Below are 17,773 nucleotides of genomic sequence, written 5' to 3'. Positions count from 1 at the left end.
TTCTGATAGAAGGCCACTTTGCGTGTGTGATAAGTATAGCTGTATCAATAATTGGCATTGAAATCTTTCATGCATATGTTTTTTTCGATATTTTATTCCGAAAAGAATCGTTGTTTACAGTGTTTAGCTGACCACATAAATACTTCTGTACGGTGCATAGTTAATTTGCTGTACACTATATACAAGAAACAAAATTTTCATACTCGTTTATTACCCCAAAAGTTTCAAGGAATGAGTAATCACAGCTAGGTTTATGATTGGTAACTATTACTTTTGCCCTGTATTAGCCTTCTTTCAGGTAAAACATGTAAATGTCGACATATGTATAGAAATTGAGTGTTGGTGTTGACATTCACAACTATTTGCGCATTTACAAGTTAATAGTTCTTATTAGAATATAAAAGTTGTTTTATAAATAGGAAAATATTGATGCGAAAATTATTTTGGAACAGGAATTTCAAATGTTGAGAAATGTACACTGAATATTGATAAAATAAAACAAAGTTTTTCTTTACCATGTCAGTTCAAAATCAATCATGCCCACTTGGTTAGTACCTATATCCGCTGTACGATGATACACAGTGGAAACCTGTGTTATTGGATGCCAAGTGCACAATCCTGTCTGCAGGGTCAGCTGCTCCTACCTAGACCTTAAACGCTGCATTTGCTTGCACCTGTGATAAGTCAGGAACCTGATGTTCATTGGTTGTTGTTTGTTGATGTGATTCATAAGTGTTTCTTGTTTCTCGTTTTTTATAAAGATTGGGTTTCCAATTTTTATGGTTTAACACTATTCATTTTTAGGCCCTTTATAGCTTGCATTTCAGTGTGAACCAAGGCTCAATGTTGAAGACATTACTTTGACCTATAATGGTTTACTTTTACAAATTGTGACTTGGATGGAGAGTTGTCTCATTGGCACTCATACCACATCTTCTTATATCTGTGTATTGGCAAATTAAAATGCAATCATAAAGAATATCAAAGTATCGAAATAAAAGTTGAGTGATTTGTGGATGGATAGGTAGAAACTGACCCTATGCTTTATTACCAAAAAGAACAATGAAAAATACAATACTTTATCACAAATAAACTTACTTTTCTTCATTATATATTAATTAATTTATTAATAAACACAATACACTGCATATAAGTTCATTACTGACAGAAACCATCAGAACAACATCATTCCACAGAATATAATATACTGTAATTAAACAAACTGTTTTCCCCCCTAGACCTACAGGCAGGTTAAGAAATTATGAGCAGACAAACCCATCAATCTCATTAACATTTTAATTAACATAGCACCTGGTAAGTACTTCATTAAAGTACCTTAATAGAGGTCAGACTTGGCAACAAGACTTTACATTTCAATAATCAGCTTACATTATACTTCTATAAATACTTCAGCATTCAGAAATTATTGAATAAAAGGAGTAGGTTCAGTAAGACCCCTTTTTTGCCCCAACATAATAGCAGTTTTACAAAATGTAATCGTTACGCTATTTACTGCAAAGTAGTATGATTCTGCTACATAAATATGGGCTGTTTTTGACAATACAATGCACATATATCGGGTAATAGCATCATTAAGACATGCTAAATTACTGAAATCTTCACAATTTTAGCATTTTAGTTAAATTTTAGACAGTTTCTGTCTTAAAAGAAAGTGGCCACATTCGTGTTCATTCATTATATTGAAATGTAAGTTGTATTTGATGATAATACATAATATATATAAAGGTTGAGGATGAACACAGATGCAGCCACTTTCATTTTTGACAAAAACCATCTGAAAATGACAATTTTTGCCATATTTGATAGATTTTTCATATTCAAGCTTGAATAGGACGTTTTTAATGACTTGATCAGTTTAAAACCGTCACATAAACTAATTGAATCAATTGAAATAGACACTTTTAAGTGTTTAAAAAGTGTCTAAAATATTTGATTTGATGAACATAAAAATTGTAGCCAAAATCAACCTACTCCTTTATCATTACCATTTTCAAAGAATGGACAAATCTAAAAGATTTAAATTTCTGCGAATTCAGAAAAAGCTGCATACAGAAATTATGTGTCTGATATTCTACATTATATTTTTTTCATTGGATAAAAGTTACTGTCAAATCCACAGTTGACAAGGTATAACTAAGGAGGGACCTGCCATTTTGAATCAATGGATCAACAAATGTTCGATTACTACAATATTATCATAAATAAAATAACAACTACCTCAAATTCACCGTTTTAATGTAATTTTATTCGAATTTGAATCAAAGAGGTAATGTATTAACCTCCAGCTTGTAAGTTTTCATTTGTTTGACATCCCGATTAGCCATGACATCTTTGCGCATAAATCATTCGTGAATTTTCACTGAATTTATTTGTATGTCAAATTTAAACGTTTTTTCAAGCTTTACCATATCATTTCTTTATGTAATGCATTAGAATCTGATTAACAGTACTGTATTTGAAAAGTTCCCACCGTCAATTTTGATTTGGCAGTCTCAAATATTTGTTTTACTGTCTCTGCTACGCATCGCCAGTAAAACTGCATTTGCATCCTTCAAATCATAAAATCAACTTCAGTACTGTTATTCCTTAATTGGAATGAGAGTTCTTATTATTGTGACATTCACCAAGTCCCATCATTCCCATTTATAACAAGAGTGAACACACTGAAATGTCTCACCTTCCTTTCTAATCATTGATATTATGTTGATAGTCATAAATTATTATAATATAAAGTTTTACTACAACTATCATATAAACTTAACATGAAAAACTAGAGGCTCTAAAGAGCCTGTGTCGCTCACCTTGGTTTATGTGAATATTTAACAAAGGAAACAGATGGATTCATGACAAAATTGTGTTTTGGTGATGGTGATATGTTTGTAGATCATAATTTAATGCTTCTTACAATATTCTCTATCTGTAATGAACTTGGCCCTTTAGGTACAGAGGAAAACATTTTGTAAAAACTTACCAAAATTTACCAAATAAATAATAATTGTTAAAAATTGACTAAGAAGGGCAATAACTCCTTAAAACTAGATACTCTAATGATGATTGTGGCCAAGTTTGGTTTAATTTGGCCCAGTAGTTTCAGAGGAGAAGATTTTTGTAAAAGCTAACGACGCCGGATGCTGGACGCCAAGTGATGGGAAAAGCTCACTTGGCCCTTTGGGCCAGGTGAGCTAAAAAAATGTGGTTAAGGTCATATAAACCACACAAGAAAGGCATGTACACCTGACAATCATTAAATACACTAAATATAGTTGACCTATTGCTTATAGTTTATGAAAAACAGATCAAAACACAAAAACTTATAACTGAGCAATGAACTGTGAAAATGAGGTCAAGGTTAAATGATATACCTGCAAGACTTACATGAACATCATAAAATATTTCTGTACACCAAAAATAGCTGACTTATTGCATGTAGTAAAAGAAAAAAAATGTAAAAACATAAAAACATTGAACCATGAAAATGAGGTCAAGGTCAGTGACATCTGCCAATTGGACATGTTCACCTTACAGTCCTTCCATACACTGAATATACTAGACCTATTGCTTATAGTATCAGAGATAAAAACTTTACCACCAAAACTAAACCTTGTTCACTGATCCATGAAATGAGGTCAAGGTCAAGTGAAAACTGTCGGAAGGGCATGAGGACCTTGCAAGGTAAGGGCATACCAAATATTGTTATCCTATAACTCTTAGTAAGAGAGAAATTAACATTACAAAAAATCTTACCTTTTTTTCAAGAAGTCACTGAACCATGAAAATGAAGTCAAGGCCAATGAACATGTGACAGACGGAAACTTCTTTTAAAACTTGTTCAACAAGAACGCATCCATAGTGCACTCGCACTATCATTTTCTATGTTCAGTAGACCATGAAATTCGAGTCAAAACCCTAATTTGGCATTAAATTTCGAAAGATCATATCATAGGGAATATGTGTAATAAGTTTCAAGTTGATTGGAATTCAACTTCATCAAAAAACTACCTTGACCAAATTCTTTAATTTGGGACAGACAGACAAATGGACAGACAAACAAACACACAGACCAGAAAACATAATGCCCATAAATGGAGTATAACAAACTTATTTATGTTTTAATATTTTGTTGTAACCCAGCTAACATTAGTATGTATCTTCTAAAATATGTGAAATTAGCTGTTTGTTTTCTATAAATTAATAAGTGAAAACAGCATGTCTAATGGTTTTATGTAACTTTTGTTATGTAAACAGAACATGTTTTCACTATCTACTTCTGTAGAATACACATTTCATAGGAAAACAATTTACCTATTGGAGGAAATCATGATAATTAGGCAGATCTTAACCTTCTTTGAAGGACAAATATTTCTTGTGGGAGATCCATACAAATGGTAGTGGTGGCAGTAGGGGGAGGATTTGGTGGAGGTTGTTCACAAGTATAATTTCCTTAACTTCCATCTTACTAGAAAATTAAAACAACTTTCTTATTTAGATCACCAATACAACCCAGTTGCAGAGATACATGTAGCAAAAAATCTTTTTTACCATAATATAAATAGCCACAAACTTACCAAAATATAAAATCTTTGAACTTTTTTTATTCAAGTACAGTCTTCAAGGTCTGGGGTTTTTTTTGTAACTGCAATGCTGTACAGTTTGTCCTCTAATATTAGTACTGCATCTCAAAACAGGAACAATTTATCGATCTTTTAAATCTTTTAATAAATCTCAGCCTAAAAAAAAAAAATTTGGAAAAGGAGTTTTTAAGAGAAATGAAAGAAAGTTCTCAATTGTAGAGAAAAACAGTGAAGAAACTCATTTTTGAGATACAGTGTTCTATTTGATAATAATAAACAGCCTTTTTATATAGATTAGACCGTTGGTTTTCCCGTTTGAATGGTTTTACACTAGTAATTTTGGGGCCCTTTATAGCTTGTTGTTCGGTGTGAGCCAAGGCTCCGTGTTGAAGGCCGTACTTTAACCTATAATGGTTTAATTTTTAAATTGTTATTTGGATGGAGAGTTGTCTCATTGGCACTCACACCACATCTTCCTATATCTATAAATTGGTCATTCATATATTAAACTATTCATCTGTCCAGTTTCCAATGTATATATTTCATTATATAATTTCCATTATAGACACAGCAAACAAATATGTTAATAAGAGATGTTTACAAATTCCCTAGAACTATATGATGTCTTGTCATCAAAAGTAATACATCAATGCATATATTTAAAGGAGTGACTATAGAATAGCAGTGAAGCAGGACCCTTCCTGATCAACTTTATATATAAATTCATCCCAATCCCCTCCTCCGCCATGGATTTAGATTTTGTGTTCTATGTAGTGTTCTGTAAACTAAAGATTTATCTGCTCATCTTTTTCTTTTCATCATGTAGTTTGCTTATTTTAAATCAACCTTATTTTTCATTGGCCTTCAGTGTTTTCTTACCTTTAATGTTCAGATGAGTTCTATTGGGTTGCTGTCTCATTAATATATACCTATCATCTGTTACAGCTGATCATCTTATCAGTTAACTCCCTTTCATGGTGAGTTTATTGTTTTCAACTCTACTATACACCAGAGTTTGTCCTTATAAATAGGAAATATGTCCATTGGATACAGACGAATGCCCTCATTGTTTATAGATTATAAACAGACATAACTCAACAACAGTAAAAGTAACACTACCCAAATTCAAACTTAGTCTGTTTTGTGGTATTAAGCATATACGTAAGTTTCATAACATTTGCATGAGGCAAACTTAAGTAAGAGAAAAATACAAAAATTCTGCATTTTTTCCATTTGTAAAGGGGCATAACTCTAAAAAAGTAAAAGTGAGGCCACCAATATTCAAACTTGATGTGTGTTTTATGGTAATAAGCATTGTGTACAAAGTTGAGGCAAACTAAAGTAAGAGAATGGAAACGAAATATTCAGCAATTTTTCCATTTGTGAATGGGCATAACTCTAGAATGGTAAAAGTGACACTACCCAAATTCAAAGTTGATCTGTTTTTTGTTGTAATAAGCATTATCTTAGAGTTTCATAATATTTGGTTGTGTAAAACTAAAGTTAGAGAACAGTAAGAAATATTCAGCATTTTTTCAATCTATGAAGGGGCATAACTCTACAAACAAGAATGTGTCCTAAGTAGACAGATGCCCCACTCACACTATCATTTTCTATGTTCAGTGGAACGTGAAATTGGGGTAAAAAATCTAATTTGGCATTACAATTAAAAAGATCATATCATAGGGACATGTGTACAAAGTTTTAAGTAGATCAAAAACTACATTGACCAAAAACTTTCACATGAAGAGGGACAGACAGACATACAGATAGACATGGGTAAAACCTCATGCCTCCTTCCCTGCAGCAGGATTCCACAAATTAATGTTCCGATCCTTTAAAAAAATATTATTTCTGTGACTGAATCCTGCATTAATTTGTAAGATCCTCTACAATAGATAATTCTGCTGATCTGTAATATTCCATCTTCATGCCTTATATATCATGTATTGGCATTATGTAACCAGATGAACCTTAGTCCCAATCTAAAGAGGCTATGGTCAATAATAACCACAATACCCATTTAAATATTTATGTGATACTTCCATTTTTTCAATATTTGGACTCATATATATGTGTATTTTTTCTGTAAAATATGAAATAAATGCTACATCTTGCACAAACCAATCCATTTTCTTTGCCCAAAAATTACAGCCTTATGTAGTACATATAATTTTTAATAAAGAAAATAATCCTGAATGAATGTTCATTTTGCATACACCTGTATCTTTATTCTTTCTCTTAGCATTTAAAAATAATATTTATACTACAATCAGGACTAATTGAAAAATAATCCTTTAAGGCATGCAAACTTTAAAGCTAGAAAAACATTTTATCTGATTTACTTAAAGGTTATTACCAAAAAATTAAAAACACCCAGCTTTTTCTAATTAGCTTTTGAAGTCAACTGGGACTATGGATTATCACAGGTAATTCCACCTCTATTGCGAAAACAAGACATTTCTATAATGACAATTTCACAATAAAGGCATTGGCAATCTCTTGTGATCAAAGCTTGACTGCCACCTTTTTTTGAACCGTTTAAGAGGTTGACTGAATAGAAAAACTGATAGCGTGTGAGCTATTGATCCTGGGATTGATAATATTCTATTAGCGGTTGTAACATTGGTGGTTCGAGTGACAGGGTATTGTCATTGGCATATCATCTCAGTCTTGGTTGACTGACCCCTTTTGTGACATAGCTGATCCAATGTCTGTCAGGTCTCCACTTTGACATTGAGGTCATGTGATAAGACAGCTTATCTATGCATTGACTGAACATTAGTTCTGCTTTGTCAAGTAGTGGTCTTCTAGGTAATTTTAACCTGTATTTAAAATGTTTATTCAATATTTTTCATCCTTTTTTGAATTAAAAAGAACAATGTAATAGCAGTTAAAGTGAGTTTTTATCTAATTTTAGAACAATTACCGGTACTCTTTTAACATAAAATAATCAAATTATATTTGAATGGGAAAAGGGAGACAATCAGTGAAACTTTGATGAAAAATAGGGGGAGGGGTTAATTTTTATTTAGATGGGTGTATTTATTCTCACAGATTAAATTGACTATCCTGAACTGGAAAATCAGCATTGCTTTAATTAAGTTCTGTTTCCTATTTGCATCTGTTTTGCATTAAAAAATGTTGTTAATTGCATTCTGGCCATTTCTGTATTGTTGACCAGTTGGCACCCATAGTGAACAGATCAAAAAACCTCATAGTTGGAAAACTGTACTTCTTCAAGTTCTTTTGTATTTTTTCTGAATAATTTAGATTGACTTCAGAATATTTATTCCTGACAGAATTCTTCATGCTTTTGTGACTTGTTTTTTCACTGTTTGCACAGAAACCCTTTTGTAATCATTTATTTAAGCTTTGTTAATTTAACCAAAATTTGGGACATCACTTGTTACAAATTTAGTCACATGCATAGCCTTGCTTGTAAAATTTTTACTTAATTTACAGCATAGTTCAAATAAAGAGGATGTAAGCAATTATAAGCAATCGTAAGGTCTTCAACAATGAGAAAATACCTCATACTGTAAAGCTGGCTTTAAAAGGCCTTGACATGATAAATATGAAACAATTCAATTGAGAAAACCAACATGTCATGACCTATTTTTCCATTTTTTCTCAGCCACCTCCATCCCAATCCCCTAAATTTTTGTAGTGTTCATATCTACCTCCAATTCCTTTTTATGCAAGTGGTAAATTTACTTTGTTTTCAACAACTATTTTATCCTTATTTAGGTCTTTAAAGTTGAACAATTTCAACAATAAATAATTATATAAAAAAAAAAATCTATATCTGAAATCAACAAACAAATCATTCAAAGACTACAATGAAAAACAGTTCTACTTTAAAAGTAAGATAGATTAACCAGGAAGAATTGAACAACTTATCTATCCAATCAATATTAACAATGTAAAGTTAAAATATAAATCAATACATATCATCAATTATAAAAATGTCTGCACTGTCAATTATAAATAAAATAATTCTCTGGGATATAAATTGTTTTATTAAATACAATGCAACAGTATAATTACCGTAAAGTAGAAATTTTCGTGAAGGGTTTAATCTTGTTTTTTTCGTGGAAAGAATATATCCACGAAAAATTAAAACCCTCATGAAAATTTAACCTTCATATAATATAACTTACATTTATTGGAAAGCACAAAATTAAATCCCCATGAAATCTTATATAGGGACAAAACCAGGAAATTTTAACCCCACCAAAATTAGTGTTTCAGTATATACATGCATTTTGATCAATTTACTGAAGGGAAAATATCTATGCATTAGTAAGCAGGCCAAACACTGGCTTATTCCAAAAGGGAAAGTCGTTATCAAGGATTGCATTCTGCCAACTCTCTCAGTATAAAAAATAAATGGGAACACATAAACATATACTGCTTATAATGAGCCTAAACATAAACATTCTGTGTGTGTGCTTGTTCCAAGTTAGTTTAACAAATTTATTAATAGTGAATTAGGAAAAATTTATTGCGACTTATATTAATCCCGTTCTACTTTGCGGGTGCGAGTGCTGCCTTGTACTGGCATTAACCTGCTCTTTTTGAAAGGCTACAAGGGTGTTTTTTACATGCAAGAGTCATAATATGTCTCTCCCTTAACACAGGTCAGCCATTTATCGACCCCTTCCGACAGACTTTCATCTTTTCTCAAGACCATACTTGCAAATAGGGTCAAGGGAGAGCTGAAACTTGTCCCAAGTTAGGAGCCTGTTATGTTGTTGTTTCTTGCTGTATATCTTATTTGCTTTTTGTTTGGTTATGTACAATAATCAGGTATGTTAGTTTTCTTGTTTGAATTGTTTTATATTTGTCATATTAGGAACTTTTATAGCTCTCATTTTTCATGTGATATGTTTGTTTTTTTTCATATATGGTGATTTATTGTGGTAATATCATCATACCATATCTGTTTATTTTAGTAATGAAAGGTCCTGAGGTTAAGGCATAATAACACAACAAAATTTCTACTGCTTATTGGTCTTAGTAATCTCATTTAAAACTAGATGCTAGAAAGAGTCTGTAAAGAACCTGTGTCGCTCACCTTGGTCTCAAAATCTCTTTTTTTAAATCAAATTGCTGAATAATTTTTTGTCATTACAGTTTCTAATAATCTTCTGCAGTTTTGCCAAAAACACAAAAAAGGGTAAAGTCTCTTGAGGAGTGTTGTCTCATTGGCTGCAATCAGATTCCTTATTTCTATATTAATTGCAGGGTTTGTTACACATGCTGTGTGGATGCAGTGGAATGTGTCCTAGTGCTGTTTACATATTCTATCATATCAATTTTCTATTTCTTTTTCTGGCAAAAATGGGTCTGTGTGCATATAAACCTGGTTATACTAACAAGAATAGAATTCATGACAAAATTCTCTGTTTTAGTGATGGCCCAGTAGTTTCAATGGAAGAGATGTAAAAATTTACGAAAAATTGTGTATAATTGACTTTAAAGGGCAATAACTTCAGAAGGGGTCAATTGACAATTTTGATCATGCTGAATAATTTGTAGAGCTTACTTTGCAGAACAATTTGGCTGTTTATAGTTTATCTCTATCTATTATAATATTACCAAACACTGCAAATTTTCCTTAACATAACAAATTCAGGGGCAGCAACCCAACAATGCTTTAGATTCAGATACACTAAGGATGCAGTCTGCACGGTTAGCCACTAGTCCGATGCCCCACACTAGTAAAATTTCATTCGAACTAGTAAGTTTTTGCAAAATTTTGTTTGGCCCAATAAGAAAAATGTCAGAATATTGGTCTTCAGACTAGTAGATGAGAAAGTTTTTGGTGCAGACTGAGGATGACTTAGGCCAAGTTTGATTAATTTTGCCAAGTAGTTTCAGGGGACAAGATTTTTGTAAAGAGATAAATAAAAAAAAAAAAACTTTTTAAAATAGGTTTGATGGTTTTTAGATGGCTATGCCGTGTATCTTTTAAGATCATAACATTCTGGACTTGCAATGATATTATAGACAGTGTTCAAAATTGTTCATGGAAATCCAGCAGACTTTTGAAGTTATTTTACATATATTTCAAATTTAACCTTTGTCAATAAATTATTTTTTCTATCTTACAGGTCTTTCTGAAAACTGTAGATTCTGGGCTAATTTTCAATATTTATTCTGTAGAAATGGTTTGTTCACAAAATGTTCTACTAAATTATCATTAATATTTTGTAACTGAATCCTAAATTAATATGCAAGATTATCTGTTATAGATTATTCAGCTGGTCTGTAATATTCCATCTTCATGCCTTTTTTATCATGTAAGGAAAGGTAACACCCAGTCACTGACAGCTTGATGTTTGTCGAGCCGAGGTGGTCAAGTAGTCTAGCGTGCCAGGCATAGTGCAAGCATAGGCAGATCCAGGGGGGGCCCTGGCCCCCCCTTTCGTGGGAAAAATTTGGTTGCTTATATAGGGAATCACTGAAGCATGACTGGAGAGGGCCCCCTCTTAGGTCAGTCAGCGGGCCCCCATTATCAAAAGTTCTGGATCCGCCACTGGCAAGGCTATTTGGTTTCACGATATCTCAGAAGCATGAAATCGAGTCTATCAGGGAAGAAAATTGTTGGGCTGTTATTTAGACGAATTAGATATATATATATTTTATGAAGCCCAGGTGGTTCTGTGGTCTAGTGCACCGGTTACAGTGCAGTCGATTTGGTGTCACGATATCTTAGTAGCATGGGTTCGAATCCTGGCGAGGGAAGAACAGATCTAAAATTGCTGGTGATCCGATGGATAAATCTGTTGTAGAGTTGTCACTGCAGGCTCAGACCTATATCTTACATTAATTTGTAGAATCCTTTACTATAGATAATTTAGCTGATCTGTTAGAATAACATCTTCATGCCTTATATATCATGTACTGTAGTACGACGCTAGATTAAAACTGAAATGGAAAGGTAACACCCAGCCACCGAAAGCTTCATTTTCAAAAAGCCCAGGTGGTCGTGTGTTCTAGCGCAACGGTAACAGTGCAGGCAATTTCGTGTTACGATATCTCAGTAGCATGGGTTCTAATCTTGGCGTGGGAAGAACCAAAAATTTGCGAAAACAGATTTAACATTGTTGGGTTGATGTTTAGACGAGTTGTATATATATATGCAGAAATTTTGCTCTCTGATTTAGAAAATCAAGATACATATATTTGTATATATAGATTACAGTATACTTAAACTGCAAACCACATTCAACAATCAACATGTTCAAAGTATGTAACATTTGCATGACATTATATCAAAGTTGCAATTTAGCAGAAATGAAGAAAAATAATCATTTCACACAGGATTAAACTTCATTTTAACTGTCTATATGTGGTTTAAATACATTTTTGTTGATAATAGATTACCAATAAATGATATATCTATCTAATAACTTCCGCTTAACGTTCAATAAAGTCTAAACGATCACGAAAAACGTGATATAATTATATTTACTATTTACCTTAATACAATGTCCTTGTACATCCATAAAAGGTCAGAAACCAATGACACCTCAGCTTTTGGTCAGTGTCTTCTTAGCTTCTTATTTTAATAAAAGCTATCAATAAAGATACACAATGTTAATGAGATGTAGTTGAGACATGCTCCCCTGTTTAATATTTAATCAAATAGGTCATCCCATTGCCAAGATAAAACATCTTATAAAATTGTTTGATGATTAAGTAACACATGTGGCCACGGATAACCATTCTTCTATTGTTTCCTTTGCCAACATCTTAATAACCAGAAAATTAATTAAGAAAAAATATCAAATTAGACCAGGTAATAAAAAATAATATGAACTTTGAGTTTTGATTTAACATCTATGTAGGGACACACCTTTAATGGTTTTTCTTTAAAAAAAAAAATATCAGTTACAGACTAAAACATGTTATTTCTAATTCATATCAAAAAGTGAAAAAGCAATTAAGAAATTTTGGTTAGGCAGGAGAATGGTAGAACTATATTATGATAAAAATCTTAGTTAGAAATAGACTGATAGAAAACACTTAGCTATGTAATTCAGTTTAAGATTTTTGAGATAATTTCTTTAATTCATTTATTAATGCATCTGTTGGTGGAGATAAATTAAGTACCTCAAGGAAATAAGCACTTTCTACTGAGCAGTTTATATTAAACAATAAAGACAAACTTAAAAGTCAGACAAACAAATGAACTCTAGGTATGTAATAAAACACATTTTTTACTTTAATGAAGTCCTACAACAATATATATAAAGGACAACAATTTTGGAGCATATATTGTTTATTAATATAATTATTATTTAATAACAACAATGAGACAGCAACACAACACAATTCATTTGTTTTTATCAAAGTATCTGAAACGTATATTGAAAAAGGAAAACACTAAGCTTCAGACATTTAATAGAAGCATAAATCATCTCCCATATTAGTTGGTTTTTTTTCAAAATCTTTTTTTAAGGTCTGATTTGAATTAGGAGACAACGGAAAAAAACCCACACTAGATGCCAAATTACAAGCACTAACCTGTCATAATCCATCAGGTACAGTATAAGTTTGACAGTCTTTCATTTTTTCTTTCTGAAAAAAGATTTGAATATTCATTTACTCATGTACAAAGAATTAAAGAATCAGAATTGTCTGAAATGTGAAAATTTGAGGAAAACTATGTTAAAATGTCCACTTGATTCTTTACCAATTGAATCATTAGTGATGATATTGTGACATCATCAACAAAGGTGACCTTGGTATAAACCTGATTTTTTTCGGCATAATTTGGCAAAATTAAAAAGCAGCACTATCCCTTTCCAACAATATGTTGCTGAAATTTTCCTTATATATACCGACCTTTATAACTAAAATTTTTATGGGAAAGAAAGATTGGCAGCTATGACTCCTAATTAAAATACATTGATCTTGAAAAAATTGGGTAAACATTACCCCCCCCCCCCCCCCCCCCCCCCCAACACACACACACACTTTATCTACCACTGGATAAAGATGACAAATTGATAGCCGAATTGGTCATTCTCATTGCTGAAGGCTGTATGGTTGCCTTTAGGAAAGGTTGAACTTTTGTAAATATCAACAAGGCAATTTCCAATAAGAACTCCCAATACAGATTAAACTGAGCCACTTTTACAATGAAGTTTTGTAAAATTTACATCCTAAAATGGAAAATTAATTATTCATGCACTGCAATTTTATTCAATGATCAATTTATAGGGCTATGCACATATTTTCATTACATGTATTAAAACGCCCAAAATTTCCAATTGTTTCAACTTACTGTAAAATGGTTTATTATTGCAATCTGGGGCCCCGATAAAATTATGTGAAATTTCATGAATGATCATGGTGCATCATAAAAACTAAAACTCTCTAGCCAAAGACTATCTGGTATGAAATGAAATTCCAGCAATGAAAACCTTCTTTCCTTTACGGGTAGACTTTATATACATAAATTAAGTTGTACAAGAAAAGCAAAAATGAGTATGTTAAATTTGATGTATGCCTTTTTGTGATTCTTAGTTACATTTGTTGTTTTTATAGTGATATTAAGATGATAACACAATGTTGACTGCTGTACCCCTATTTTTGACATTTTTACTCTTTGAGTATGTTTGTTTTGTTCATACATCGTTGACAATGTAATGGAATTTGATGCGACTGTCATACAAGTGAGAGGTTTAGCTAGCTATAAAACCAGGTTCAATCCAACATTTTCTACATTAGAAAATGCCTGTACCAAGTCAGGAATATGACAGTTGTTATCCATTCGTTTGATGTGTTTGGACTTTTGATTTGGGATCTTCCTTTTTGAATTTTCCTCGGAGTTCAGTATTTTTGTGTTTTTACTTTTTACTTATTTGTTACTTGTACTCATAAAGTTGTGATATCTTAGTCAAATGGAGTTTTTTTAGGTAAGAGTTAATATATTTTAATTCTATTGCATTGATTGCATGTTTATTGATTTCAGTAGGTTATATTTGAAGAAATTTTCTTTTATTTATGAAATCTTTTTTTCACACCCCCCTTTCCCTTTTTCCAAAACTGATCTCAATTCAAATTTCTAATGGAGTTTGCAACAATAACTACTCATTTAAATACATCATAAAATATTAAAATGTAAAAAAAGTGCTTGTTATCGCTGAATGGTAAAGATTGATTTGATTTATCAGTTGGTAGTAAAATTGAATATACATTGTATATTGTATAAAACAATGATTTAAGTTGATTCAACTACTATTCTGGACAAAGAAAGATAACTCAAGTTTTGGATCCTGATTTGAACCAACTTGAAAACTGGGCCCATATTCTTTCTATTTACTTATACTAAAGTTATTGTGCAAAAACCAAGAATGATGCTTATTTGGGCCCTTTGTTGGCCCCTAATTCCTAAACTATTGGAACCAAAACTCCCTATTTCAATCCAAACCTTCCTTTTGTGGTCATAAACCTTGTGTCAAAATTTCATAGATTTCTATCTACTTAAACTAAAGTTATAGTAAGAAAACCAAGAAAATGCTTTTTGGGCCCTTTTTGGCCCCTTATTCCTAAAATGTTAGGACCATAACTTCCAAAAACAATCCCGACCTTCCTTTTGTGGTCATAAACCTTGTGTTAAAATTTCATAGATCTAATTCACTTTTACTTAAGTTAAAGAGTGAAAACTAAAAGTATTCAGACGACGACGATGCAAACGTAATACCAATCTACGACCAAAACTTTTGCTGTCGTATAGAAATACTTGTCATACAGACATCTTCACCTTACAACTAATCCATACACAATATAAAGCTGATTTATTGCTATTTGTTTTTTTAAATTGAAAAACAAACCAAAACACATAAACTTGAAAAACAGACCAATACTCATAGTCATAAACTTAATTAAAAAAAAATCAAAGTTATTTTTTTTTTTTTAGAAATTACAGTATTTTAGAAAATATGGAATTATGAAATAATTGTAACAAATTTCAATTTAATTTCTCAAATAAATTTTGTGAACATGTCATTTGTTACACATTGCATTGCTCTGAGCAACATTTTGGTATCTTGACATTAATCAGTCTAAGCAATACTATGTTTAACTTAGTTTCACAAATGTAAATACTCTCTGTAATTACTCAAATTCACATTATTCATAAAAAAATATTATTAATACTAGAATTATCTCAATTACCAAAATTATTAATGTCTGTCAATTTATGAGTAATTTACAGCATTCACCTTAAAATATCAGTCGACCAGTTATTCTTCAGTCTAGTCTCTTCAGTATTATCCTGAAAAAAGTGCTTCCAAAAAAAACCAGGCTCAGCTATTTCTAGGAGGAATGCTTACTCAAAAGACTCAACTCAACACAACTTCAATCGTTACACCAGACAACATCTAAGGTCTGTTATTATATAAAAAATAATTGCTGTTTGTTTTATAGTTATACCTGCCTTTCTTAAATCTTCAAAAGACTAACCCCTGTCCCTTGGGTTGTGCATGTTGGATAGTCCCCTTAAACTCAATGTGCATTAGCTTGCATTCTTGGTGACATATACCCCGTTATACATCTGACAGTTATTCCATACACCAACTTTATTTGACCTACTGCTTATAGATAAACAGAACAAAACATAAAACCTATCATTGTCCAATGAACCATGAACTATGATATTGAGGGAAAGCCAGATGAAGCATAGCAGACTGACATGCACTCTTACAATCATTCAATACGCCACATATAGTTGACCTACTGATTATAAAAGTATCAGAGAAACAGACCTTATCAAAAGTTCACTGATCCATAAAATGAAGTAGAGGTCAGGTTTACCCAGTCTGGCAAACATGTACATGTTGCAAGGAACTCTGATACCAAATATAATTATCCAAATTGACTCATATGTGAAAAATTCACATTGCAAAAAAATTATAACAAGCAGTCACTGAACCATGAAAAATAGGTCAAGGATAATGGACACATGACATACAGAAGGTCCCCTTACACTCAAGGTTTGAACCATCCACGTCTTTTTCATTCTGAAATATAATGCTTTATACAAACAGTTTACCTCCTCACAGTGGCCATGTAATTTAAGGGATAACTGTATTGTATTTGAAAGGATCGAGTATGTTCGGTAAGTGCCATATATTTGGCCCCAATTATAAAGTTGATAGTTACAAGACAATAAATGTTTTAAGTTGCCTTAAAGACACGAGAGAAAGTTGAACAGAACTTTTTTTTGTCAAAGTTTAATTCTAACACGTTGATTTTTTCATCCTAAAAAGGTCAAGATAAGAGATTTTGGTGAAATTTGACAAAATCAACTAGATTTCAACCAAATCAAGGACCAGGAAACATAGAGCGCAGGCGTCGACAAGCCAAATATTCAAATAAGACATATGAAATGTCTTCACAAACATTCTTTTAAAAGATCTTTGTTGTCGTTGTTTGCGCTCTATGTTTCCTGTCCAATAATGTACGGAAATTTACCCATTTTCATTGATTTTTTCGTGGAAAATCAATATGAGTACAACTTGTGACGTCATAATGAAACTCAGAAACGTAAAATTTTCACCAAAATGGCTTATATCCTGTGTAGTCAATGTATTAGCTATAATTTATCTTGACATTGGTCAATAAATCCGAATTTGAAATTTACGCTAAAAAAGGGGGCCATTTTAGGACCTTATCGAAAATACTCCTTTACTGTGGCAAATTTACTCATACCTGGAGACGCATAGCAGAGACAGGTGAGACAATTAATGCATGCAAGCCATAGGTTTTTTTTTCATTTTCGAATTGGCTGGGTCATTATATGTGTTAATTCTGATACCTTGCTACTTCTTGGGAAAATTCAAATATAACAGCCCAGGCCATGTCAATATCTCTAATAAATCTATGAAATTCTTTGAATTATTTCTTCATTACATTAATGTCTTTTTATTGCCATGACCTTGTTGTTTTTTCAAGCCCTAAATTGGAAAGAGGTATATGTTGATCGTTGTCTCTTGGACATATTCCCCATTTCCATTCTAAATTTTATGACAGATCTTAAATGTGCTTTTACACAAAGTAACAGTCTACAAGATGACAAGTATTCTGCAGGATCTTTAATTGTTATTACTTCTACTGCTTTTACACAAAGTAACAGTCCACAAGATGACATTAGTATTCTG

At 32.0% G+C, this 17,773-nt stretch overlaps 1 protein-coding gene across 1 annotated transcript in view; it reads right to left on the bottom strand.

Moving 5' to 3' along the window:
- Positions 1–17,773, bottom strand: part of LOC134721339 (zinc finger homeobox protein 3-like) — a 215,612-nt gene that overhangs the window by 161,234 nt on the left and 36,605 nt on the right. Inside the window, exons 3-4 of the mRNA XM_063584272.1 lie at positions 13,131–13,184; positions 12,083–12,178 (exon numbers count right to left, since the gene is read on the bottom strand). The gene's annotated coding sequence lies outside the window, so the exon portion shown is untranslated. The remainder of the gene's footprint in view (positions 1–12,082; positions 12,179–13,130; positions 13,185–17,773) is intronic.

Source organism: Mytilus trossulus, chromosome 6, assembly GCF_036588685.1.
Source record: "Mytilus trossulus isolate FHL-02 chromosome 6, PNRI_Mtr1.1.1.hap1, whole genome shotgun sequence".
Lineage (NCBI taxonomy): Eukaryota > Metazoa > Mollusca > Bivalvia > Mytilida > Mytilidae > Mytilus > Mytilus trossulus.
This window is presented reverse-complemented; position numbering and strand designations above follow the sequence as displayed.